The following is a 27203-nucleotide window of genomic DNA, read 5'->3' as shown; positions in this document are numbered from 1 at the left end:
TTACTCTTTGCAGTTATCTTCTCAAAAGAAGCACAGCACAACTTAACAAAGAAACCTTTTTTTTCAAACTAATGTGGGATCAAAAGCCCAAAAGAATAAATTGAAGAGATAGAAAAGGAAAAAAAAAATGAACTCAGATATGCCTGTGGTTAGTTATGCCTTTTCCAGCTCTCATTTCTGTCAGGTTAAAACAAGGTAATATGCAGGGAAAGAGTTTGAAAGCTATAAACATGGTATTATTATTATTTTCCTATAGAGATGAAGCAATAAAAGTGAAAAAGTCAGAGACAGAAGATCATATAGGTCTCTAATTAGCTGTTATCTGAAACATAGGTGCCCAATAACGTAGGTAGTTCTAATAGGAGAAAGACTTATTCCACAAGCTACTAATTAAAATCAATCCAGTCTTGATCTCTTTAGCCCAGAGATAGTGAAGATTCTAGAGAGAGGATTGTGGGGCCCCAAATCCAGAAAGGTAGAAAAGACAAGTAGCTTAAAACCATTCATTCATTTATTTACTAATTTGTTATTTCAAAAAATATTTATAAAGAACTACTAGAATTTCCTGGGCAAAGAATTCATAGTCTAGTTGGGGAGACAAGATTAAGGAAAATAACACAGGTACAGGACTTTCCTTAGAGCAAAGGAGAAAGCTCATCATTTGAGTTTGGAGAGAGTTATGAGAGGATGATGTGGGAGTGTGATTTGATGAACTGAAAAATGTTGGATGACTCCAAGCTTTTCCATTAAGGTGGCATGATAGCATCACTAGAAGAGGGAAAGGAGAAGACGTGGGGGTTAAAAGAGAATAACTTCAGTGAGAAGTGTTAATATCACTCTTGTCAACTGGCTGTAGGAACTTTTTGTCCTGGGAATTTTGACTGGGGAATGTCAAATTGGCATTTTATCAGCCTCTCAAACTTAATATGTATAAAACTATACTCCTGATCTTCCTTCCCAGCATGCTTTCTCCACAGCTTTTGCCAGCTCAGCGAAGGGAAGCTCTATCCTTCCAGATGCTTGGCCAAAAACCCTGGAGTCATTCTTGACTCTTCTCTGTCCTGCATCTTCAAAATATACTCAGACTCTCCAACAAGGTTTTGTTTTATTTTTAATATCACCTCCCAGCTACTAGCCTGCTCTAAGCCTGCATAGCCTCTGCCCAGATGATTGAAATAACCTCCCAAGTGGTCTCCTGGCTTCCACTCCTGCCCTCCCACAGTCTATTCTCAACACTGTAGCCAGAGTGATCTAGATGGAGCAGAATCAGGCCAGGTCATGCCTTCGCTCCAATCCCTCCATCTCACCTAGAATTAAAGTCAAAATCCATAAAATGGACCATGAATCTGTCCAGGATTTAGATCCCTCAACCTCCCCAACCTCATGTCCTTCCACTGTCCCCCCATCCACTCTGGTCCTGACACACCAGCCTCCTGATTGTTCTTCAAACACATCGAGCAGCTACTTTTCTCAAGGAGGAAACCTGCTCCTTCCTCTTCCTCAGGTGTCTACATGGCTCAGTCTTTCTTTCTTTCAAGTTTCTGCCCAGCTGTCATTGATTGGTGAAGCTCTTCAAGACCACGTTTATATAACTTAGCAACCCCCTACTGCTAAGGCATCCCCTGCACCTCTTACTTGACTTTCATTTTTCTCCATGCCACTTTAGACATAGTATATATTTTATTATTTTTAATTAGATTCTGCTTTCTAAAATGAGGACAAGTTTGATTTTGATCTGTTCACCACTGCATTTTCAGTGCCTAGAGTACTGTCTAGAACAAATTGGGCACAGTGTTTGTTGAATGGTTTGTCTATGTTTTAGGTAGCAACTGAGGCCGGTGAATGAAGAAGCCATGACACCAAACAGGGAAAACAAACCAGAAGATGCATTTTAACAGAAGGCATTATGTCTTAAGGAGGAAAGACAATTGGAAAGAGAATTGAGGAGGGAAAAGAACAGAGAAGCTGAGGTGAGTAGAGTCCACCTGCCTTTGGTCAGTGGGCCAAAGGTGCTTGACCCATTGCTGGGGTCACATGAGAACACATAAGGGCCTCAAGGAAAGGTTCAGTGTGCTTATGAGTCAGGATCAGTATTTGGGGTTTTATTTATTTCATCTTCTCCCACTACCCTCTGATTGAAGTGAAAATTTCCCACACAAGTGAGACATGTGACGGTGTAGCTGGAGGTTGGGTGACAGTGGATTGGCAGTCTTCACCTGGAGTCTCAGCTCCAAGAGAGTCCCTGAGGTTCCCTCTGTCTGGACACCAGTCTGTTTTTTCCTATATTTAGGGGAAGTATCATGTGTAGATCTGTTGCTGCAGTGTGAAGCCTTCCCTGGTATAGCAGGATGACGGGTTGTTTGTTCATATTTGTTTTCCCCTATGTAATAATTCTTTTTTCTTTGTAGGTCCACACTACTGATTTGCTATATTACTGTTCCCCATATCATGCAGAAGCATCTATAACATTTGAAGGGAGGACCCAGGCCCATGGCCAATCCACTGTAGAACCCTGGGACCTTAGCCTTCTCCTAGGCAGGGAAGCCTTCAACTGGTTTTTTCTAATCTTCAATCCTGGACCAAGATTGTTTTGTATAGGATTGGAGGGTACTACACAATGAAAGTTGGGAAGGAAGAGAGGCAAAGGTAAGGGGAGGCAGAATAAAAGTAGACTAGGCAGAGCAGAACATTTATTCCAACATCTTCCTTTTCTCCCTTTCTCTCCCAGCACCAACTAATGCTTAGAAAAGCTGCTTTCACAGGTGGTGACTTCTGAGTGATGTGGAATCTCAACCACTTAGCTCTGTTCTCCCCCTTCTGGTGAGAGTGTTAATAACCCGTGAGAATCCAGAAATTGCATGATCAGTTACAGGTAACTGAGAATTGTTTGTACATGCAAAGGCTTTGTTTTTATTCCTGATTCTGAAATAATGGAAATCACAAAAGAAATGTATAAACTGAGATTATTTTAAATCATCACTTGTTACTATTTTATTGATGTCACAAACTAACTGCATTGATTACTAATTTGCACTAAGAACTGCATTATTATTTCAAATGCCAACAATTTTTCCTTTGAAAATTTCATTTGCTACTTATGAATTATTTTTCTGGTTCTTACAGCCTGAGCAAGTTTCCATTAAATCCTTTTTATTTCATAGTTTCATGTCTGATATTAAGCTAAATTACTTGCTAAATTACTATGTTCTATTATAATATGGTACTGTATATTTGATACTATATTTTTATGTGAAGTCTTCTGATTTATTTTTATAGATACAGGGGGTACAAGTGCAGTTTTGTTACATGGATATATTGTATAATGGTGAAGTCTGGGCTTTTAGTGTGCTTATCACCTGCATAGTGTACATTGTACCCAATAGGTAATTTTTCCTCTCTCAGCCCTCTCCCAACCTCCCACCTTTGGAGTCTCCAATGTATGTTTTTCTATTCTGTACAGTGATACATACCCATAGCTTAGCTCCCACTTATAACTGAGAGCATTTAGTATTTGGTTTTCTGTTCCTGAGTTACTTCACTTAGGATAATGGCCTCCAGTTCCATCCAAATTACTACAAAAGACACTATTTCATTCTTTTTTATGGCTAAGTAGTATCCCATGGTGTGTGTGTATGTGTATGAATGTATATGTATGTATGTGTGTTTGTGTATGTTGATATAATGCCTTCTATTCATTTGAGTAGATACCCAGTAGTGAGATTGCAAGATTGAACAGTAGATCTACTTTTAGTTCTTTGAGAAATCTCCATACTGTTTTCCACAAAGATTGTACTAATTTGCATTCCCACAAGCAGTGTATAAAGCATTCCCTTTTTACTGCATCTGCACCAACATCTATTGTTTTATGACTTTTTAATAATGGCCATTCTGACAGCGGTATGGTGGTATCTTATTGTAGTTTTAATTTGCATTTCTCTGATGATTAGTGATATTGAGCATGTTTTCATATATTTGTTGGCCATTTTTATATCTTCTCTTGAAAAATTTCTGTTCATGTCTTTTGCCAACTTTTTAATGGGGTTATTTGATTTTTTTCTTGCTGAGTTTGAATTCCTTGTAGATTCTGCATATTAGTCCTTTGTCAGAGGCATAATTTGAAAATATTTTCTTCCTTTCCATAGGTTGTATATTTACTCTTTTGATTATTTATTTTGCCGGGCAGAAGATTTTTAGTTTAATTAAATCCTATTTGTTTATTTTTGTTTTTGCTGCATTTGCTTTTGGGGTCTTATTCATAAATTCTTTGCCTAGGCCAATGTCCAGAAGAGGTTTTCTAGAGGCTTTCTTCTACATTTTTTAAGGTTTCAGGTCTTGCACTTAAGTCTTTAATCTATTGTGAGTTAATTTTTATATATGGTGAGAGATAGGGCTCTAGTTTCATTCTTCTGTATGTGGCTATCCAATTTTCCCAGTACCAGCTATTAAATAGAGTATCTTCCCATTGCATGTTTTTGTCTGCTTTGTCAAAGATCTGTTGGTTGTAGGTATATGGGCTTTATTTTGGGGTTCTCTGTTCTGTTCCAGTGATCTATGTGTCTACTTTTATGCAAGTACCGTACATTTTTGGTTACTATAGCCTTGTATAATAATATAATTTGCACTCAGGTAATGTGATGGTTCCAGTTTTGTTTGCTTAGGATTGCTTTGGCTATTGGGGCTCTTATTTGGTTCCATATGAATTTTAGAATTATTTTTTTCTAATTCTGTAAAAAATTATGTTGGTATTTTGATAGGAATTGCATTGACTCTATAGATTGCTTTGGGCAGTTTGGGCATTTTAGCAATGTTGAGTCTTCCAATCCATAAGCATGGGATATTTTTCTATTTGTTTGTGTCATCTACAATTTCTATCATCAGTGTTGTATAGTTCTTCTTGTGAGATCTTTCATGTCCTTGGTTAAATATATTCCTAGATATTTTATTGATTTTTTTACAGCTATTATAAATGGGATGGAGTTCTTGATTTGGTTCTCAGCTTGGTTTTTACTGGTATATGGAAATGCTGCTGATTTGTGTATGTTGATTTTGTAACCTGAGATGTTACTGAATTCATTTATCAAATCGAGGCATCTTTTGGAGGAGTCTTTAGGGTTTTCTAGGTATAAGATCGTATCATCAGCAAACAGAGATACTTTGACTTCTTCTTTTCCAGTTTGGATGTACTTTATTTCTTTCTCTTGCCTGATTGCTCTGCTAGGACTTCTAATGCTATTTGAATAGGAGTGGTGAAAATGGGCATCCTCGTCTTGTTCCAGTTCTTAGGGAGAATGCTTTCAACTTTTCCCCATTCAGTATGATGTGGGCTATGGGCTTGTCATATATGGTTTTCATACTTTTGAGATATATTCCTTTTATGCCTAGTTTATGAGGGTTTTTAATCATGAAGCGATGCTAGATTTTATTAAATGCTTTTTTTGCATCTATTGAAATGATCATATGGTTTTTGTTTTTAATTCTGTTTATGTGGTGAATCACATTTACTGACTTGTGTACATTGAATGATTCTTGCATCCCTGCAATCAAACCCACTTTATCATGGTGTATCATCTTTTTGATGTACTGTTGGATTTGGTTTGCTAGTATTTTTGCATGTATGTTCATCAGGGATATTGTTCTGTAGTTTTCTTTTTGTTGCGTCCTTTCCTGACTTTGGTATCAGGATGATGCTGCCTGGCTTCATAGAATAAATTAGGAAGGATTCCCTCCATATGGATCTTTTGAAAAAGTTTCAGTAAGATTGGTACCAGTTCTTTTTTGTATGTCTGGTAGAATTCAGCTGTGAACTCATCTGGTCCTGGTCCTGGGAGTTGTTTTTTTTTTTTTTTTTTTTTTGGTTGTTTGGAGATATTTTATTACTGATTCAATTCCCTGCTGATTAGTGGTCTGTCAAGATTTCTATTTCTTCCTGATTCAAGCTTGGGAGGTTGTATGTTTCCAGAAGTTTATTCATTCCTTCTAGGTTTTCTAGTTTGTGGGCATAGGGATGTTCACAGTAGTCTTGAATGATCTTTTGTATTTCTGTGGTATGAGTTGTAATGTCTCCTTTTTCATTTCTGTTTGATCTTATTTGAAGCTTCTCTCTTTTATTCTTGGTTAGTCTAGCTAGCAGTCTATCAATTTTGTTTATCTTTTCAAAGAACCAACTGTTCATTTCCTGGATCCTTTTATTATTTTTTTGGTCTCAATATTGTTTAGTTCTTCTCTAATCTTTGTTATTGTATTTCTTCTGCTAGCTTTGGGTTTGACCCCTAAAGGGGATCAGGTGACAGTTCCCAGGCCATCGGGGCAAGCTTAGTTTCTGGGGATAGGCAGAGGCACCTCCATTGTACCAAAGAACCTGGGGCCTGTGGATAGCCTTGGAATCCACAGCATCTGGCCAGCAGCAGGACAAACCAGCTAGGCCAGTCTAAAGCAGTCTGTATTTAGATCTTGATGCTGCCCCAGGCCACTAGCCTCCCTGCCTGGGATTGAGGGGTGTCCCACTCATGCTCCTTCTCTGTTATATTCTCGTATTCTTTCCCAAATGATCAATTCAAAGTATAGGTGTCTAATCAATATTTTGGTTCTTCTCCAAGGAAAGAGGCATGTGTTACCTGCCTGCAGTCAGCCATCTTGCCTTGTTCTTTGATACTGTATCTTTTAATATTGCATGTATTCTTTTAGAGAGGAATGGACACAGAGAGGTAGTTGGCAGTCTGTATTTTTGGTTGTGCTGGAACTTAATTATAACATAGGAAGCATTGGTAAGATTTTGGCAAATAAACAAAATTGGTGTGCAGTGGAAAAGGATAGATTTGTATTTCACCTACCCCATATCCCAATCCTAATGAGGGATAGCAACAGCATTTTTTTTAAAATCCTTTAGTGTGTAAGGCTGAGCAAAGGGCAAGGAGAATTTTTTCATTTCCCCTAAAGAAATCTTGCTCCTCTGTTACTAAAGGTTTCAACCATCTCTCCAAGTGGGGGCAGGGCAATTCCAAGGTCTGAACTTCAGTTCTTAGCATAGTATATTAACAGACCTGCCCTCAGTTTCCTGGCCCACCAGGACCCCAGCAAACTTTTCTGTTGCCCAGCAGGATGGTCTGTAGCCACCCTCCAACAAGGTCTAAACGTCAGCCTTGTGTGATGGGTATACTTTTCCAAATTCTTTGTTTTCTCCATGGATATTCTCTCCCTTAACCTTATAGATGGTACCACTTCCTGTATTTGCCATTCTTATATTCTGTGGAATCCTCTTTTATCACTTTTATTTAACCATCTTTTACTACTTAATAATTCTTTATATTAAATTTTTCCTGCTCAAATTATTGGTGCGGTTTTTGACTTCTAACTAAATTTTCATTAAAACATAAGATATGAAGGAGGCTAATTACCTGTGAGATAAGCCTTTCTCAATCTTCTTACCCTAGAAGAACTCTTGAAATAATTTTCATGTCTCAGAGAAACCCTACATTAAAATTATTAAATCTATGGCTTATATTACCAGTAAGTTGTAGGTAATAATGGTCAGTATTATTCAGTAAAGAATGCTGGTTTTCTATAGATCTGTTTATTTTGGTCAACTTTTTAGTGTACGTTTTGTGTGGTTCTCCCTCCCTACAAAGGTTAACTCCAATCAAGTCATTTGTGTAGGCAGAGAAAAATTCAGCTTTTCCTTTCTTTAAGTGTTCTTGGCTTTTTTACCTTCTTCAAGTGGGCTAAAAGTCTTATAATAAATTTCTAACTATGTAAGATGCTAATGAGGTATATTATGTGAAATATTTCATGGGCAAGAATAATTTTCCCCCTTATAAACTAATAATTAACTCTATAGCCAAATAGGTAGTTAAGCTTAGCTTACCTGTCTTAAAATTAATCTCTTGCTTCTTTTGATAAATTTTAAAAATTTGTAATGAAGACAATAAATTTTTGTTAAATAACTCACTTAAGCCAAACTGGGGTTTGATTTTACTTAAGGTAGGCTTGGTTGATTTAACTTACATAAAGGCTGTACCTTTATTTTATAATGTTATTCATAACATGAAATTTTATTAACATTTATTGAATAGTTAAGCTATTAAAACCATAAGAAAAAGCAGTATGAATAAAAATCTAGTTTAAGATACAATCTTAAACGAGACAAAGAACACATTTTCTTACTGAGTGACATAATCAGGCTTAAATACAAGCATAGTGGTTGCAAAATTATTATATACATGTATTGGTTTCTTGCAATAAAGTGTTATTTTGAAACTAAATTTGAAGAACAAAATTTACTTCCTTAATGTAAAACCTATGCTTGTTTTTTGCTGCACAATTATTTAATTCTGAGTTGAACTTAAGATAGGCCTGCATAGATTTCATTTTCAAATAGAATAAAACAATTTCTGTCCTTGATTTTGAGGCTTACTGTGCAAGAAAAAAACATTCTCACTGTGTTAAGTAGCTATTAGGTTATTAAGTATGAAATGTCTGATTTCCTTAAGTACTAAGTTTGACAGTTGATATCTCTGACATTTCATTTATTGTGAAGGTACATCCTCAGTCTATTAAATGCATGTTTTGGCTTGTGATTATCTTTCAAATGTTTTATTAGAGCAATTTTTATGGAACCAAGGATAAGTAAAAAATTCATGTTATTTTCTTTTCTTTTCTTTTTTTTTTTATTTCAGCTCTTCATGGGGGTACAAAAGCTCAGGTTATATACATTGTCCGTGTCCTGCCCATCCCCCTGAGTTAGAGCCTCAAGCATGTCCATTCTCCAGACAGTACGCTTGGCACTCACCATGTAGTCATACCTCCATCCCCTTCCCCCACCCCCAACCTCCCCGAGTCAGCACCTTCAAACATGACCATTCCCCAGATGGTGCGCAACACACTCATCATGTAGGCATACACCCATCCCCTCCCCCCACCCCCGTCTCAGTCTGATATCCAGTTGGTATCCTTCCCCGATGTGCATTTAGGTGATGATCAGGGAAACCAGTTTTCTGGTGAGTACATGTGATGCTTGGTTTTCCATTCTTTGGATACTTCACTTAATATAATGGGTTCCAACTCTCTCCAGGAGAACCAAAGAGATGTCGTATCATCGTTATTTCTTATAGCTGAGTAATACTCCATGGTATACATATACCACAGTTTACTAATCCATTCGTGGATTGATGAGCACTTGGGTTGTTTCCACATCTTTGCAATTGTGAATTGTGCTGCTATAAACATTCGGGTACAGGTGTCTTTGTTATAGAATGACTTTTGTTCTTCTGGGTAGATGCCCAATAATGGGATTGCTGGATGGAATGGTAGGTCTACTTGAATCTGTTTAAGGTATCTCCATGATGCTTTCCACAGGGGTTGCACTAGTTTGCATTCCCACCAGCAGTGTATGAGTGTTCCTGTCTCTCCACATCCACGCCAACATGTGTTGTTTTGGGATTTTTTGATAAAGGCCATTCTCACCGGAGTTAAGTGGTATCTCATTGTGGTTTTGATTTGCATTTCCCTGATGATTAGGGATGTTGAGCATTTTTTGATATGTTTGTTAGCCATTCTTATATCTTCTTTTGAAAAATTTCTATTCATATCGTTTGCCCACTTTTTGATAGGGTTGTTTGATTTTTTTCTTGCTGATTTTCCTGGGTTCTAAATAGATTCTTGTTATCAGTCCTTTATCTGATGTGTAGTATGTGAAAATTTTTTCCCATTCTGTAGGCTGTCTGTTTATTTTCGTGACTGTTTCTTTGGCTGTGCAGAAGCTTTTTAATTTAATCAGGTCCCGTTCGTTTATTTTTGTTGTTGCTGTGATTGCCTTAGGGGTTTTCTTCATAAATTCTTTGCCTAGACCAATGTCTGTAAGAGTCTTTCCTACATTTTCTTCTAGAATTCTAATCGTTTCCCATTTAAGGTTTAAATCTGTTATCCACTGTGATTTGATTTTTGTGAGAGGTGAAATCTGTGGGTCCTGTTTCAGTCTTCTACATGTGGCTATCCAGTTTTCCCAGCACTATTTATTGAATAGGGATTCTTTTCCCCAGAGTATGTTTTTGTCTATTTTGTCAAAGATTAGATGGTTATATGAGGATGGTTTTATATTTGGATTTTCTGTTCTGTTCCGCTGGTCTGTGTCCCTGCACTTGTGCCAATACCAGGCAGTTTTAAGAACCACAGCCTTGTAATATAGTTTGAAGTCTGGCAAATTAATACTTCCCATTTTGTTTTTATTGCTAAAAATTGCTTTTGCTATATGGGGTCTTCTCTGATTCCATACAAAGTGTATAATTATTTTTTCTAAATCTGTGAAAAATTATGTTGGTAATTTAATAGGGATTGCATTGAATCTATAGATTACTTTGGGTAGTATAGACATTTTAACAATGTTGATTCTTCCAATCCACGAGCATGGTATGGTTTTCCACCTATTTACGTGTTCTGCAATTTCCTTCCTTAGTGTTTCATAGTTCTCTCTAAAGAGATCCTTTACCTCTTTAGTTAAATATATTCCTAGATATTTTATTTTTTTTGTTGCTATTTTGAAGGGTATTGAGTCCTTAATTTGGTTCTCCGATTGAATGTTATTGGCATATATGAATGCCTCTGATTTGTGTGTATTGATTTTGTAACCTGAGACTTTACTGAATTCATTAATTAATTCCAGGAGTCTCTTGGTTTAGTCCTTGGGGTTTTCCAGATATAACATCATATCATCAGTGAAGAGTGAGAGTTTGATCTCCTCTTTCCCTATTTGGACACCCTTGATTCTGCTCTCTTGCCTGATAGCTCTTGCAAGGACTTCCAATACTATGTTGAACAGTAATGGGGACAGAGGGCAGCCTTGTCTGGTTCCAGTTCTGAGTGGGAATGCTTTCAGTTTTTCCCCATTCAGTATGATGTTGGCTGTGGGTTTGTCATATATGGCTTGTATCATTTTTAGGTAGGTCCTGTTTATGCCTATTTTGTTAAGCATTCTTATCATAAAAGGGTGTTGAATTTTGTCAAATGATTTTTCTGCATCTATTGAGAGGATCATATGGTCTTTATTTTTGCTTCTATTTATGTGGTGAATTACATTTATAGATTTTCGTATGTTGAACCACCCCTGCATCTCTGGGATGAAGCCTACTTGGTCATGATGAATTATTTTTTTATAAGCACTTGGATACAATTTGCTAGGATTTTATTGAGAATTTTTGCATCTATGTTCATGAGAGAAATTGGTGTGTAGTTTTCTTTTTTTGTTGCATCCTTTCCTGGTTTTGGTATCAATGTTATATTGGCTTGGTAAAATGTGTTGGGGAGAATTCCATCCTTCTCGATATTGGAGAATAGTTTATGTAGGATGGGCACCAGTTCCTCTTTGTATTTGTGGTAAAATTCGGTTTGTGAACCCATCTGGACCAGGGCTTTTCTTTTTGGGAAGGATTTTTATTGCTGTTTCAATTTCAGTTCTTGATATTGGTCTATTCAGGAATTCTATTTCTTCCTGATTGAGCTTGGGAAGGCTATGTGTTTCTAAGAAATTGTCCATTTCCTCCACATTTTCCAGTTTGTGTGCATAAAGATATTTGTAGAATTCATAGATGATATCGTGTATCTCTGTGGCATTGGTTGTGATTACTCCTTTCATGTTCCTGATGGAAGTTATTAGAGATTTTTCTTTTCTGCTCTTGGTTAGTCTAGCCAGTGGTGTGTCTATTTTGTTTATTTTTTCAAAGAACCAACTTTTTGTTTTATTTGGTATTTTTGTTGTCCTTTTCATTTAATTCTGATTTGATCTTAATAATTTCTCGCCTTCTGCTGGGTTTGGGGTCAGTCTATTCTTCTTTCTCCAGCTCTTTGAGTCTATTCATTAGATTGTCTATTTGTAAGTTTTCTGTCTTTTTGATATAGGCATTTATGGAAATGAATTCTCCTCTCAGGACTGCTTTAGCTATGTCCCATAGATTTTGATAAGTTGCGTCTCCTTTGTCATTTAATTCAAAGAATCTTTTGATTTCTGACTTGATTTCTTCCTTTATAAAATAGTTGTTCAGGAGAAGGTTGTTTAGCTTCCATGACTTTGAGTAGGAATGAGAGTTTCTATTAGGGTTCATTATTACTTTTATTCCACTGTGATCTGAGAAGATGGATGGTATGATTTCTATTTTTTTTAATTTTTTAAGACATGCTTTATGTCCTAGGATATGGTCAATCTTAGAGAATGTCCCGTGAGCTGATGAGAAGAATGTATATTCAGTGAATTTCAGGTAGAATGTCCTGTAGATGTCAGTCAGGCCCATTTGTTCTAGCATTCTATTTAAGTCTATTATTTCTTTGCTTATTTTCTGTTTGGAGGATCTGTCCTGTGCTGTCAGTGGGGTGTTAAAGTCTCCAGCTATTACAGTATTGTTGTCTATCATTTGGTTCAGATCAAGTAGGGTTTGCTTTATGAATCTGGGTGTGCCTAAGTTGGGTGCATATATATTAAGTATAGTTATGTCTTCTTGTTGAATTGTGCCTTTCACCAGTATGTAGTAACCGTCTTTGTCTTTTATTACTTTTGTTGGTTTAAAAACTAAGTTATTGGAAATTAAAAGTGCCACACCAGCTTTCTTTTGGCTACCGTTTGCTTGAAATATCAATTTCCATCCTTTTATTTTCAGTCTAAATGCATCTTTGCAGGTTAGGTGAGTTTCCTGAAGACAGCAGACACTTGGTTTGTGTTTTTTTATCCATTGGCCCAGTCTATGTCTCTTGAGTGGGGAATTCAGGCCATTGACATTTATTGAGAGAACTGATAAGTGGGACAGATTTCTTTTCATCTTGTTGGGTAGAACTTCATTGCTATGTTTTCTCTCTTGAGCCATTGTGGTGGCTGGAATTTGATCTTTAGCTCTTGGGTGGTTTTACATTTGTGGGTCTTTCTTGTGCTGATCCGTGTGAAACTCTCTTTTGAGTACTTCTTGGAGGGCTGGTCTTGTCTTGGTGAATTCCCTCAGTCCTTGTTTACCTGAGAATGTCTTAATTTCTCCTTCATATAGAAAACTTAGCTTAGCTTGGTACAAGATTCTAGGCTGGGCATTATTCTGTTTCAGAAGAGTGAGAATGGGGCCCCAACTTCTTGCTTGTAAGGTTTCAGTTGAGAAATCTGGTGTAATTCTAATGGGCCTTCCTTTGTATGTTATTTGTTTCTTTCTCCTTACAGCTTGAAGAAGGGTCTCTTTAGTGGATATTTTGGTCAGTCTGATGACTACGTGGCATGGTGTTTTCCTATTTGCTATGAATCTCCCAGGGGTTCTTTGAGCTTCTTGAAGCTGTATATCTAGAGTTTTAGCAAGGCCTGGGAAATTTTCCTCTATTATGTCTTCAAATAGCTTATCCAGCCCTTGCTTATTATATTCCTCACCCTCAGGGATGCCGATAACTCTCACATTAGGCGGCTTCTTCACATAATCCCACATTTCTTGTAGACTCTGATCTTTTTTCTTATTTCTTTGCTCTATCTCTGTGACTGACTTATTTAATTGGAAAGAGTTATCTTCAATCTCTGAGATTCTTTCTTCTGTTTGATCTACCCTGTTCTTGAGACTTTCCACTGTGTTTTGTAGCTCCCTGAATAAATTCTTCATTTCTAGGAGTTCAGTTGGGTTTTTCTTCAATATTTCAATTTCCTTAGTGAATTTTTCTTCCAACTCCTGGATTTTTTTTGTGGTTTCTTTGTGTTGGTTATCCATTTTTTCTTGTATATTATTCAGCTGAAATTCTTCCTGTGACATGTTGGTATTTTGAATCTGGTTTGTGTCAATTTGAAGAGAGCTGGTATTTCTCTTTGGGGGCGAGGTTTCCATTTGGTTCTTTGTGCTCCCCATATTTTTCTGCTGAGCCCTTTCCATCTGGATCTATCGTTAGATCTTTTCTCACAGCTTTAGTCTGGCTAACAGCACGCCTTGTACTCTGTTCTTAGGCTGTGAAACAATCTAGGTATGTTGCTTCCTTTGTCCAGAGGGGGAGACTGTTGTGTGTTGTTTAGAGTTTTTTCTATCTCAGTTGGGGGGCTGCTTCTGATGGGTCCAGCCCCAGAGGATTGGCTTGACCTAAGACCAGTTTGGCAAGTTAAGTTACTGTGTTGTGGACTTTCAGTTAATAGGCAGGATTCACACTATTTGCAAGCAGAAAGTCTCTCTCTCTCTCTCTCTTTTTTTTTTTTCCTGTCTCTTGGTTCTTCCTCTAGAGGGGTGGTTTCTGTCTCTTTCCGCAGGAAAGACACTGGCTAGGGGGAGGAGGCGGTGCCCTCACTCACTCAGTGCCCCAGCTGCTGCAGCTCCCATGGGCAAAGATCTACCCTGTCCCAATATCCCCAAAGTCCAGGCTCCACACTCTTGCGTCTGGGGAAGCACTCAGTGTTCACACCTGAGAAGGGGACCTGGAGAGGGTCCATGGACCAGGGGAGGAAGCCCTCTGGGGAGCCACCTGGCACCCTATGGCTCTGCAGCATCTAGGCCTTGGACCCTACAATGGCGACTGCCCGCCTGCAGATCACCGGCACTGGGGGTGAATGTTCAGGGTCCGGTAGGCACCAGAGCTGGGGGCCTGGCGAGCTCAGGAGTATACAGTAGCTCCCTGGCTAGAGGGCCACCAAAGAGGAGAAAAGAAAAAGAAAGAAAAAAAAAACTAATAATAATAATAATAAATAATAATAAAAAAATACAAATAAAAAGAAAAAGAAAAAAGAAAAAAACTAAAAATAATAATATTAAAAAAATACAAATAAAAAGAAAAAGAAAAAGAGAAAAAAAAATCTGTTATTCCGCGACCCTTCGTGGCTTTTCGCCTTGGCAAAGTTCCGCCCCTTTCCCTTTAAGCGCTGCATCCCCGCGGGAATCCCCTAGAGTCTAAGCTCTTTCCCGCTGATGTCTCCTGTCCCCAGAGTTCACACAAAGCCACAGCTCTTGGCGTGGGTTCACGGGCTATAAAAGGGAGCTGCCTGGGGACCCGCACAGCCCCCTATGGTTCCGCAGTGGCTAGGCTGTGGGTCCCAAGATGGCAACCACGCGCCCGCTGATCACTGGCACTGGGGGAGAATGTCCAGAGCTTGGCAGGCACCAGAGCCGGGGGCCCTGCGAGCACCAGAGCCCATGGCAGCTCCCCGGCTGGAGGGCTGCCGAAGCATGTTATTTTCTAATATGAATTCTGTCATGGAACCAATGCAGCACAGACAGCTGGAAATATCAATGAAGTGTTTGGGAAGAATGTGGCTAATGAATGCATGGTATGTTGATGGTTTGAGAATTTCCATTCTGGTGATTTTAATCTTGAAAATGAGCCATGTGGGCCACCTGAGACCAAAGTGGATAATGATAAGCTGAAAGCTATAGTGGAAGCAAATCCATCTCAACGTATGCATGAATTAGCAACAAGGTTTGAAGTTACTATCCCAACAATTCTGGAACATTTGAAACAAATGGGTAAGGTAAAGAATCTGGATAGATGGATACCACATAAATTAAACGAGCGTCAGCAGAGAAATCATCCTGAAGCTTGCCTTTCCCTATGTCACGTCATAAAGGTGAACCATTTCTACATGGTACTGTTACTTGTGATGAAAAATGGATTCTTTTTGACAATCGCAAGTGTTCAGCACAATGATTGTATGAAAACAAAGTGTCAAGACACAATCCAAAACTGAATATTCATTCTAAAAAGCTAATGGTGTCTGGAGGTCCAGCACTGGTATTATCCACCACAGCTTCATGAAACCTGGTCAGTCAATTACAACAGATGTCTACTGCAACCAGTTAGATGAAATGATGAGGATACTTGCAATTAAACAGCTGAGATTGTTCAATAGAGACAGGCCAATCCTCTTGCAAGACAATGCTCGATCACATGCTGGACAAACAAATTCTCTGTCACCCAACATATTTAATGGACCCTGTACCAACTGACTGCCACTTCTTCCATGCTTTAGACCATTTCTTGCAAGGAAAAATAATCAATTTTCAACAAGCTGTGGAAAACACCTTTCGCAATCTCATCACCACTTGCTCTCCAAGCTTCACTGCTGGCATAAACAAGCTACTGTTAAGGTGGCAAAAATATGTTGATAGTTCAGGCACATACTTTGATTAACTGTACTGCTTCTTGTTTGAGATATAATGAACTACACTTTTGATTTGAAATCGGCCATTTCATATTTAATAATCTAAATAAAAACTGCTGCAAAATGGTTATTTTTTAAATGAATGGCAGGATACTCTTATTTTACCAAAATCTAGAACTTGGGGCAAGTCAGTAAATCTCATCTTTTGTGTTTGATCAGATTGTATTTTACAAAGCTCTTTCTCTTCTCTCAAAACCAAGAGCAGAAGATTCAGAAAAAAAGGTCCCTTACCCACTCATACACTTGGATTCAAAGAAGAGAAAATACTGTCCAATGTTGTTTTGCAGTTCTTTCAGATTATTTTTAGTAAGACTTGAAACTCACTGATTTCTTTCCACACTTCTAATCCCAAGCAGTGGAAATAGTTTGAAATTTCCTTTTGCAATGTGATTTTTCCAAAGATTCTTTTTCCTTTTCAATCCAAAATTCTTGTCATTTAAGGCCATACATTTTCCTCAGTGTCTCACAGAGACTCATCACCTGGCTCACGGGATTAAAAATGTCTTACAAGAAGGCTAGTTTCTGCAGCCATTCTTCATCTTCAAAGCACTCATCAAAATCTGGCCTTCTATTTTTTTTGAAAGAGGTCTTACAATTTGCCTGTGTGCTCAAACACCCTGTTGAGAACTCTTCTTCTGCCAACCACCAGATATCTGTATGTAGCAGGAGACTTATGTGTTCTTTGTCCTGATGTTTACACAGGTTTTAAAACATTCTCAAGTGAAGAGGTCTTCAATAGAGTTAAGCATTTTTATAGAGTCATCCATAAGTTTTTTGTTTATCTGTATGAGTTTTTCAACAGCACCTTTCTTTGAAGGAGGCAATCTGCTGTGACATCAGGGTTTTTTTCTTTCTTTTTCTTTTCTTTTCCTTTCTTTCTTTACAACAGAGGTGAAAACTCTCAGTGATCCAGCTTTTGATAAGGGCAAGTTATATCTGCAATATAGTGCCTCTAAGATAGACCTCCTTTGCTAGACACAAAAACAAACACTTAATATTTCCTGACCTTTTCTTGTTTCAGTTAGCTCTTTGCAGCAGAAAAGATTTTCCTAACTTTTACCATAATTGAAAGTCTTACAAATGCTACAGCATATTTATTTTTGAAATTGGTGAACTCATCACCATGGATAAAGAAACTCTTGTTCTTCAGTTTTTTACACAAAATTTCCTCAATATCATGTGGCTTGTTATCAATATGTTGATTTATTGTACTGTTTGAGAACAGTATCTTCTCAGTTTCTCATACTGCATGTGATAGGCTGAATAATGGCCCCCAGAGTGATCCGTGGCACCTATGGATGTTAATTCTGTTCTTTCTCTTCATACCCTTCTCTGTGTCATCTCTCCTGCCTTCCTAAATGTTATAAGAACATGTGATTGCATTTAAAGGCCATCCATATAATATAGGACAATCTCCTCATCTCAAAATCTTTATCTTAATCACATCCACAAAGATCCTTTTTCCAAATAAGACAACACTCACAAGTTCCAGGAATTAGGAGGTGGATGTATCTTTGGAAGCCATTGTCAGTTTACCACAGTGGACAACTTGGATCACCAGCCCGTGTAAAACCCGTTGATAATCAGCTTTCATTGTAAAGATGGACATATTTCATGCCCTTTATTGGACTAGTGCAGTGAAATGATTCAAAAGATTGTAATTTGTTATCACTAGTCTTAGCAGAAATTTCCACAGTCTTAGGCTTCAAATATTCCTTTTTCATTTCACAACTCATTTTCAAAAATTGCCACTTGTGACCATCAGACCTTCTGGTAAAACATAATTGCTAATATAAAATGGAAGGGCATAATAACTAAATGAAAAAATCATAAGGAATATGAAAATTTCACATACAATTTTTCAAAAGCAGAGTAAGGGAAACCAAGAGTGCCTGAAGGTAGGATAGAGGGAAGCTACAATTTAAAAAAGAGTAATCCAAGTAGGCCTCATTGAGAAGATGGTATTTGAACAAAGACTTGAAGGAGTGGGAGAATTAGCCATATGAATCTGCAGAAGGAGCAGTCTAGCAACAGGAATAGCCAATGGAAAAGCCTTGATTCGGAGGCATGCCAGGTATATTCAAGCGTGACTAAGGAGGCCCTCATGGCTAAAATCTCTGTAATAGCCACTGGACTAAAGGAAGAGAGTGAGCATGAGGCAGGCTGGGAGATGGCGAGGCCAGGGAGGTGAGGGGCAGGGGTACGGATCATCAGGGCTTCATAGGCCAGGAGGGATTTGGGCTTTTACTGTGAGTGAAAAGGTAAACCATTTGCAGGGTTTTCAGCAAAGGAAAGACAAGATCTAACTAAACTTTTAAAAGGTCTCTCTGATGGGTATGTTGAGAATAGACTGAAAAGGACCAAAACTGTAAGCAGGAAGACAACAGGAGGCTATTCCAACAATCCAGGGATGGACCCAAACCTGTCCTGCAGCCTGTTCCCAAGGCCTATTAGAGACATTCAGAGAGCAAACAAAGAGACAGAGGCATATCACTGATGTGGTGAAAGAAATAACAAGCACAAATCTGAGAGGAGATCTCCTAGCCCTTTAATGTTAGCACATGTAAGTGGACTCATTCACCTGGTGGGTTAGCTTACTAGAGAGAGAACTGTTCCTAGGTGTATGAACCAATACTGATTTTACACCTGAGCATGCTAATGATAAGATCTGAGCACCAGCAAGGCAGCAGTGGGGAGACTGGCCAGGGCTAAGCAAGGGGATCCTAAAAGAGAGGGAAAACAATGGTGCTGAGGGCAAGTTTCATTCATTCAAGAGATATTTATGAGGATCTGGTATGTGCTAGGAACTCTATTAGGCTGCAGAGAAAGAAAGATAGAAAGCATAGTATCTGACCTTAAGGAGCTTGCATTCTAGTTAAGGAGACCAAAACAAAATCAAATAATTGCAAAACAGTGAGGTAACCACAATATTTGAAGTATGAACTAGGTACAGTTATGGCACAAAGGACTCATTGGTCAAACTTGTCCAAGAGATCAAGAAAGGCTTCATATAAGAGAGGACACTTTAGTTTAATATTGAAGGATATGCTTGTCAGTTATTCAAAGGGGGCTGGCATTCCAGGAAGTGGAAAATATATATAGATATCAGCAAAGATGTAAATGCAGATGTAGATATAGTAAAATTGGTCATCTGAAAGAGCATATTCTCTCTTAGGAAGTGTAGGTAGTTCAAAATGGCTTGATTTTGTGTGTGCAAAGAAGAGTGGCAGGGAATGAGTCCTGAGAGACAAGCAGAGGCCAAAACTCAAAGGGCCTTGTCAGTTGGGCAAGGGTTTGGCACTTACCAAATGTAGTGACCTCATGATTTTCTGCTCAATATCAGTTTTACCACTTCCATTGTGCAGCATTCAAGTGGTTTGGACGATTGTTTCCCCAGCTCTGGGAGTGGGTCTAAGCTACTTTTATAATCCCATGCTCCTTGCCAGTGATTGGTTCAGGATCTCAGACGTAAACCAATCCATGGATGGCATTCCCTTAACCAGAGAGGGAGGTTCAGAAATTGTACACATGATGAAATCTGAGCTAATGAAATTTAAGAAGTTCTTTGGTGGCTTCTGGATAAAGCATTCTCACTCCTAAGAATGAGGTGCAATGTCTCTCTCGTTGGACATCGTACTATCCTTTAATATAAATGTGAGTGCCAAAACTGCTGGAGATGCCTTGTAACTAACCTGAAGAATGAAACTGAAAGTGGAGAAAGGCAGACATTAGAGAATTCCAGGGAGATATTGCTGGAGCTGCTAGAGTAAGTCAACACTGAAATGAAGTCTGCCTTCCCTCCGAACTTCCCATGACATGAGCCAACAAGTTTTCCTGTTGAATTTCCTTATTGATTCAATTTGAGATAAGCTTTCCATTATGTGTGACATAAACCACCTCTAAATCATACATCCCAGTATGGAAATAAATATTATGTTTATTTCAGAAAGATCATTCTGGTGAATTGGAAGGGAGTAAAACTAGAGATAGGTTTTAGCCAAGAGACAATTGAATTATTGAGAAAAGACAAGGAGAGCATACATTTAAGCTACACCACAGGGATGCATGAGAAGGAATGGACATAAGACTATGTAGGTGGTGGAAAGAACATGATTTAATCATTGGATGTAGAGATGAATGAGAAGGGACTCTGAATAATCTCCAGTTTTCTATTTGGGGAGACTAGTTGGATAGTGGTAACATTCAGGGAGAGAGTAAGTAGAGAGAGAATAAGTTCAAGGCAAAATAATATTAATGGCTTGCTTCTTAATCTGAATAATGGGGGTAATTGTGCCTACCTCCTACAGTTGTTGGCAGTATTTGGTGAGATAACATACAAAGCACCTGGAACATAAGGGGTGCTCAAAAATAATAATTATGTTATACCATAACCTGGAATCCTCCTCTAATCTCCTCCATCTTGTCCTGTAAAAAAGAATTCATCTCAAATGCCACCTCCCTTGTATTTTCTGCTCCCCCAAACTAGATGTAGTATTTTGTACCTGTGACACCCTTCCTGATCCCAACCCTGCATGCATCCCTTTCATGAGACAGTTCAATCAACTGTGCCTTTTTTATCTTGATATCCGCTGCACTCAAGAAAGCAGCACTTTACATGCATAATGCACACATGCCAGCTTGTTGGGATGTTCCTAATTCCTCTACTGATTGGTTTACCTTGTCATTCAGATAAAATTGGCTTAAAATCTCATTACCTTGTTGCTCCCAATCTCCCAATCTTCCTGGGAATACTTGGAAGCTTATATTGTATAGTAGTTGAGAAAATCAGACTCTAGAAACAGACCATTTGGATCCAAATCCTGGTTCTACCATTTATTAATTGTGCAACTCGGGAAAATTATTGACTCTCTTCATGCTTCAGTGTCTCATTTTTGAAATAGGGATGATGGTAGTAACAGCCCCTGCCTTGTAGCATTGTTGTTTGAATTCAATGAGTTAATATGTACAAGCCATTTACAACACGTCCTTATACACAGTGCTATCAAAGCATTAGCTATGTCTTATATTTCATCTGTTTGACCGTTGACTCCAAATTCTTGCTGGTGGTGATATTTTGGCCTCAGCTGCAGAGGGTTGAGTTAATTAATCAAACACTTCCATTTATGGCACACTTTCTTCATTGATCCATGAAGTCCCCTCTTTCACTGTATTTACTAATCCATGTTTTCCACACTCATTCTCCTCTCTCCCTCCATATACACCTTATGTATCTATTTATTTGCATGTATTCTTATAAAATTTTTATGGCTTCTTTGCATAATATTATAGATAATGATGTGCCTTGGTGTGCATGTGTGTGTATGTGTGTGTGTGTGTGTGTGTGTGTGTGTGTGTTCATCTGGCTGGAGTTTCACTGAGCTTCTTGGATCTGTGTATTTACAGTTTTCATCAAATTTGGAAAATTTTGGCCATTATTTCTTCAAATATTGTTTTCTGTCCATCCTCTCTCCTCACCTTAGGGGGACTCCAAATACACATGTTATTGATATTGCTCTATAGGTCACTAATGCTCTTTCCATTTCTTTACAGCTTTATTGGGGTATAACTTACCTGTAATAGAGTATACATATTTAAAGTGTATAATTATTAAGTTTTTACATATGTAATCACCTGTGAAAACATCATTATGATCAAGATACTAAACATAACCATCACCCCTAAGTTTCCCCACACCCCTGTGTACTCCTTCCTACCTGCCATCCTCAACCCCTGATTTCCAGGCAACCACTTACCTGCTTTCTGTCACCATAGTTTGCATTTTCAAATTATAATATAAATTGAATCATTACATTAGTATTCATTTTTGTTTGGTTTCTTTCACTCAGAATAATTGTTCTGAGGTAGATCTATGTTTTTGCATGTATCTCTAGCTCATTCCTTTTAGTTTGTGAGTAGTACTCCATCATAGGGATGTGCCACAGTGTAGCCATTCACCTGTTGATAGGCATTTAGGTTGTTTCTAGTTTGGGCTGTTACAAGAAAAAAGGTGCTGTGAATATTTCCATACAAGTCCATGTATAGATATGTTTTCAGTTCTCTTGGCTAAATACCTCGGAGTGGAATGGCTAGATCAGGTAATATACGATCGCATGTTACTTTTTAAGAAACATCCAAGATGTTTTTCAAAGTAATTGTACCATTTTATATTTCTACCAGCAGTGTATGAGAGTTCCAGCTCCTCCACACCCTCACCAAAAGGTTGGTTTGCACAGTCATTTTAATTTTAGCCATTCTAATATGTATGTATGTAGTGGTAGCTCATGTGGTTTTCATTTGCATTTTCCTAACAAGTAATGAGGCCAAGCAACTTTTTATGTGCTTATTTACCATCAGTACCTCTTCTTTGAAGTCCCTGTTCAAACCTTTTGCCCATTTTTTTATTGGTTGTCTTCTTTTGAGTTTTGAGCATTCTTTATATGTTCTGGATACAAGTCCTTTATCAAATATATGATTCATAAATATTTTCTCCTAGTCTGTGGTTTGTCTTTTCATTGTCTTTGAAAAAGCACAAATTCAAAAATTTTCTTTTATGGATTGTGCCTTTGTTATCATTTATCTGCAAAATTCTTGCTTAATGAAAGATCACAAAATATTTCTCCTATGTTTTCCTCTAGAAGTTTTATAGTTTAAAGTTTTACATTTGTGTGTATGACCCATTTTGAGTTAATGTGTTAATATTGTGTAGGATATAGATCAAAGTTCTTTTTTTGACATATTGGTATCCAATTGATCAAGTACCATTTGTTGAAAAGACTATTCAATTTAACTAATGAAAATTTAATAATAATAATACACTTGGCGAAAGTCATATTCTCAAATTTGCAATGATTCGTATATGTCAACACATTTTCAGGCTATAGTGGAAACAAAATTAGGAGTCCTATATTTTCTAATTCAGTTTTGTAACAAAAGCCAGAGTCAAAAAATATAATTTAATAAGGAACCCAGAAAAATTAGGAAAAGTGTTGAGAATGACAAAGCACTGAGCTGGTCTTTACATCTTGTTCTATAAAGGTGAAAGTGGGGACATAATTACGAGATCACCCATTGGAGGCAATAAGAATGTATACATTAAGCAAATGAGGGTTAAAAGGTTGAGTTTAAGCCCATTATCCACAGTGAGGTATCACAAGATCTGAGGAATAGCCTCCACACGTACTAGCCATCAAATTGGCACTAATTAATCAATACTATGGTGCTCACATGGTAGTAATATTCTCCAGGGATTAGGGGTTTGGGGGAGGTAAACTCACAACTAATGGACGTGGTGAGCGTTGTAGAGAAGGGCATGCTTCTAATCCTCGCTTGGGTGAGGCAAAGACATAAAATGTAACCAAAAGTTTGTACCCTCATAATATCCTGAAATAAAAAAAAAAAGAAAATGTTAAACTATGGGATTACTACATTTTGCATGTTCAACCTCTGAACAAAAGATTAAACATTGTTTCAGAAGCCAGAACAGAATAAAAATTAAACATTTATGAAGCAGGAAAAAAAAAGTCCTTTCTTGTCACATTTATATTTACTTAGTAGTATTTTGTTATGACAGAAATGTGTTTTAACAAATTTTGGTTACAAGAAGTTCCCTTGAGATATTGTTATTTGAAGATATTATGCATCCTTAATCTTAAGGCTATGCACACACAGTGTTTGTTATAGGAAATATATTTGCTTTGATTATTTTGTATAATGAATATGCCACCATTGTGATAATTAAACTACTCTCTGTGATTCTACTTGCTTTATTCTCTAATTTCAATTGTATGTGTATAGCCCGACTTCACTAAGTAGGAAGGTATTAAGGTACTTTGTCTTGCTTCCTACCTACATATCTCTTTATAATAAACTTCTTAAAATTTTGCTAATACTGACTTGATATTTCTGATAAATATTTTAAAATTTGATAAATTTTCTAATGCTATGATAGGATCAGCAGATTCTGAATATTTTTGCATCTTTAGGGGGCAGTTTATTGCCCTTTTTGAACACTTAAATGCTATTTTGTGAAATAGTCCCAAGTATGTATTTCTAATAAATATTTAACAGATTTGTATTGTTCCTTAATATCTTTTTAAAATTTATTTATTTTTATCTATTTTCTTAAATGGACAGATGAAATTTTAGGTATTTACTGTATACAACACAATGTTGTGAAGTATATATACATTGTGGGACAACTAAATCAAGCTAATTTACATATGCATCACCTCACATTATTGCCGTTTTGTGGTGAGAAAAATTCATGTCCACTCTTCTAGCATTTTTTAAGAATACAATATATTAGGCCTGGCATAGTGGCTCATGCCTGTAATCCTAGCACTTTAGGAGGCTCAGGTGGGAGGATTTCTTGAGGCCAGGAGTTCAAGACAAGCCTGGGCAACATAGTGAGACCTCATCTGTATAAAAAGAAAAAAGAATACAAGATAATATTAACTATAGTCACTATGTCACCATGTTGTATGATCTTTTGAACTTATTCTCCTATCTGAAATTTTGTATCCTTTGACCAACATGCTCCCAACCTTCTACCCAACTACCACAGCCCCTAGTTACCACTATTCTAGTCTCTGCTTCTATGAGTTCAATTTTTTTACATTCTGCATATGGGTGAGATCATGTGGTATTTATCTTTCTGCGCGTGGCTTATTTCACTTAATGTCTTCCAGGTCCATCCATGCTGTTGCAAATGACAGGATTTCTTTCTCTTTTAAAGCTGAATAGTATTCCATTGTGTATTCATACCACATTTTGTTTATTCATTCATTCATCCATTGATGGAAACTTAGATCGATTCCATATCTTGTCTATTGTAAATAATGCTGCAGTGTACATGGGAGTGCAGATATTTTTTTTACATACTGATTTGATTTTCTTTGGATATATACCCAGTAGTGGAATTGCCAGATCACATGGTAGTTCTATTTTTAATTTTTTGAGGAACATCCACACTGTTTTTCCATAATGGCTGTACTAACTTACATTCCCACCAATAGAAGACACCACTGATTTCCAAAAGCAGTATCAGTATAATAGTGGTATTTCAGGAGGAAAACACACTATCCCTTTTAGCTGTACACATTTATATTATGATTTATCCTGATTTCAGAAACCTTAAATCATGGAGAAAAAATATTCTTAGAATAGATAACATGGTATTCATGCAGTTATTTTATCTCTTCTTGTCCAAACTTCCTCATTATAAAATGTGCATATACATGACAAGATATGAAATTTTATCCCAGTAGCCTTTGACAATCCATATAGTACTACACCTTAAAAAGAGTACAGGTCAATAAATGTAATTTAATTGAGCCACAGAAAAGTAATGGACTCATCTGGGCACAGCCTGGCTCTCTTAGAGCACTGGTGGCCTCTTATCGCCCTGAGTTAGACCTAAGGGATTTGCTGAGCACCTGTGTCTGGATATGCCAAGTTCCTAGAACCCCAAGAAACACAAGGAGAAGAAACCTCTTCCCCAGGAAAATCCATTTCACTGGGCAATAGGCGCCTTCAGCTGCCTTGGAACCTGAAAGAGAGAAAGTAGAATGAGAGAGCACATGTATGTATAGGGAAGTGAGATTGTTGGCAGGTGCTAAGGGCTGCCATGTACTCTCCTCATCTCCTTTTAAAGATTCTCAAAGCATTTTCTAAGGGTTCTAGGGAGATCAGAAGGGGCCAGTTACCTGCACAAAGCTGCCCAGGAAGGATGAGAGTAGAGCTTCTATTGCTAACAGGATTCAGAACTGTGCAGGTATAGGTTTGATCCAGATTATGAAGGCTCCAGGAGTCACTGAGGACAGATGCCACCTGGGACACAACAGCCCCTGGTCTCACTGGTGTTCACCCATATGTGATGTCCTCTCCTCCTTCCTCCACAGAACACCTCAAGGTGGCATTACAGATCCCATTCTCATAGATGATGGAATCCACTTTAACTCGAGGCCTTGGCAGCTGCTCTGGTGAAAACAATAGTTTTAAAAGATATAAATAGCAATAAGTGGACTTTCTCAGCCATCCCAGGAAGAGAGGATGCAGGTGGTTAAGGAGAGAGAACACAGAAAGAAATCCACACCCCTTCAGAGAAAAGATCCCTGACTTTTTCATTTCCAGCTCCTGAGGGGCTGCATGGAATAAGAGGCAAGTTGTGTGTTTTTCAACCAGCCAAACACAGCCAGGATCTGCCAGACTTAAAAAGGACAAAAAAGAATAAGAAAAGAAAAAAACAAAAATCTACCTAGGAAAGGTTCTGAACTAATCAAAAGAGTGAATGAAACTGGGGGACCACCCTTACCCAGGGTCATTTAGCTCCCCAGACTTAGTGGGTGGCTCCACTCAGCCTGACTAGTAGAGAACTGTTCCTCTACGCTTTTACTCACTAAAGACCCTCAGAGTGTAGCTGGAAAGTGTTATAGAGGTCCCTGTGGTCATCTGGGCGCTGTAAGATCCTGTGTCTGCCATCGTCAGGTTGCTGAGATGCAAGGAGCAGGACTGGGTGAAGCTCAGTCACTCTCCCCATTTTGGATTGACCACGTGGGTGGTTGGACTTTTGGCTTCATCTGGCTTTATGAAGGCGATAGATACTCCATTGCAAAGCCAGGTGATGGAATCGACCTTCTTTCCTTCAGGAAACTTCAAGGTAAGAGTTACTGACTCCCCTAGAACTCCATTCACTGTCAATGGGGTTGAGCTGCTTTGTGAAACTACATGCCCTGTAAACACAGCAGGAAAAGGTTTTAAAACTGTCCCTGACAACCAACCCCCACTCCCACAATTCTTCTAGTCAGTCATAGCTCTCCTGTGTTGGGGCCCACAAGAATATTGGACATAAACAGCTGTTAGCAGTGGTGTTGTGGCTGGAGCTTGAAGTGGGAAATGCTTAAACTCTCCTTCCTTTTGGGATCTCCAGGGATCACTCCAGGGATCCTTCTTGCTAGGATCATCCTTCCTCATCCAAAGGTTTGGGTTCCCCTGAGGGCTGTTGGCCCTGGAAGACCAGAATGGAGAGCACCCAGGAAGTCAGACACCAGCCTCACCCTGCCTGGCTCCT

At 38.1% G+C, this 27203-nt stretch overlaps 1 long non-coding RNA gene across 1 annotated transcript; it reads right to left on the bottom strand.

Moving 5' to 3' along the window:
- Positions 1-24540: 24540 nt before the first annotated feature.
- LOC123634658 lies at positions 24541-26125 on the bottom strand. The gene is made up of 3 exons (XR_006733971.1): positions 25840-26125; positions 25570-25682; positions 24541-24552 (listed from the first exon to the last, which is right to left on the bottom strand). It is a non-coding gene; the product is annotated as an uncharacterized LOC123634658 (long non-coding RNA).
- Positions 26126-27203: the final 1078 nt, after the last annotated feature.

Source organism: Lemur catta, chromosome 3 (assembly GCF_020740605.2).
Source record: "Lemur catta isolate mLemCat1 chromosome 3, mLemCat1.pri, whole genome shotgun sequence".
Taxonomy (NCBI): Eukaryota; Metazoa; Chordata; class Mammalia; order Primates; family Lemuridae; genus Lemur; species Lemur catta.
The sequence above is the reverse complement of the archived record's forward strand: the minus strand, read 5'-3'. Positions and strand labels throughout refer to the sequence as shown.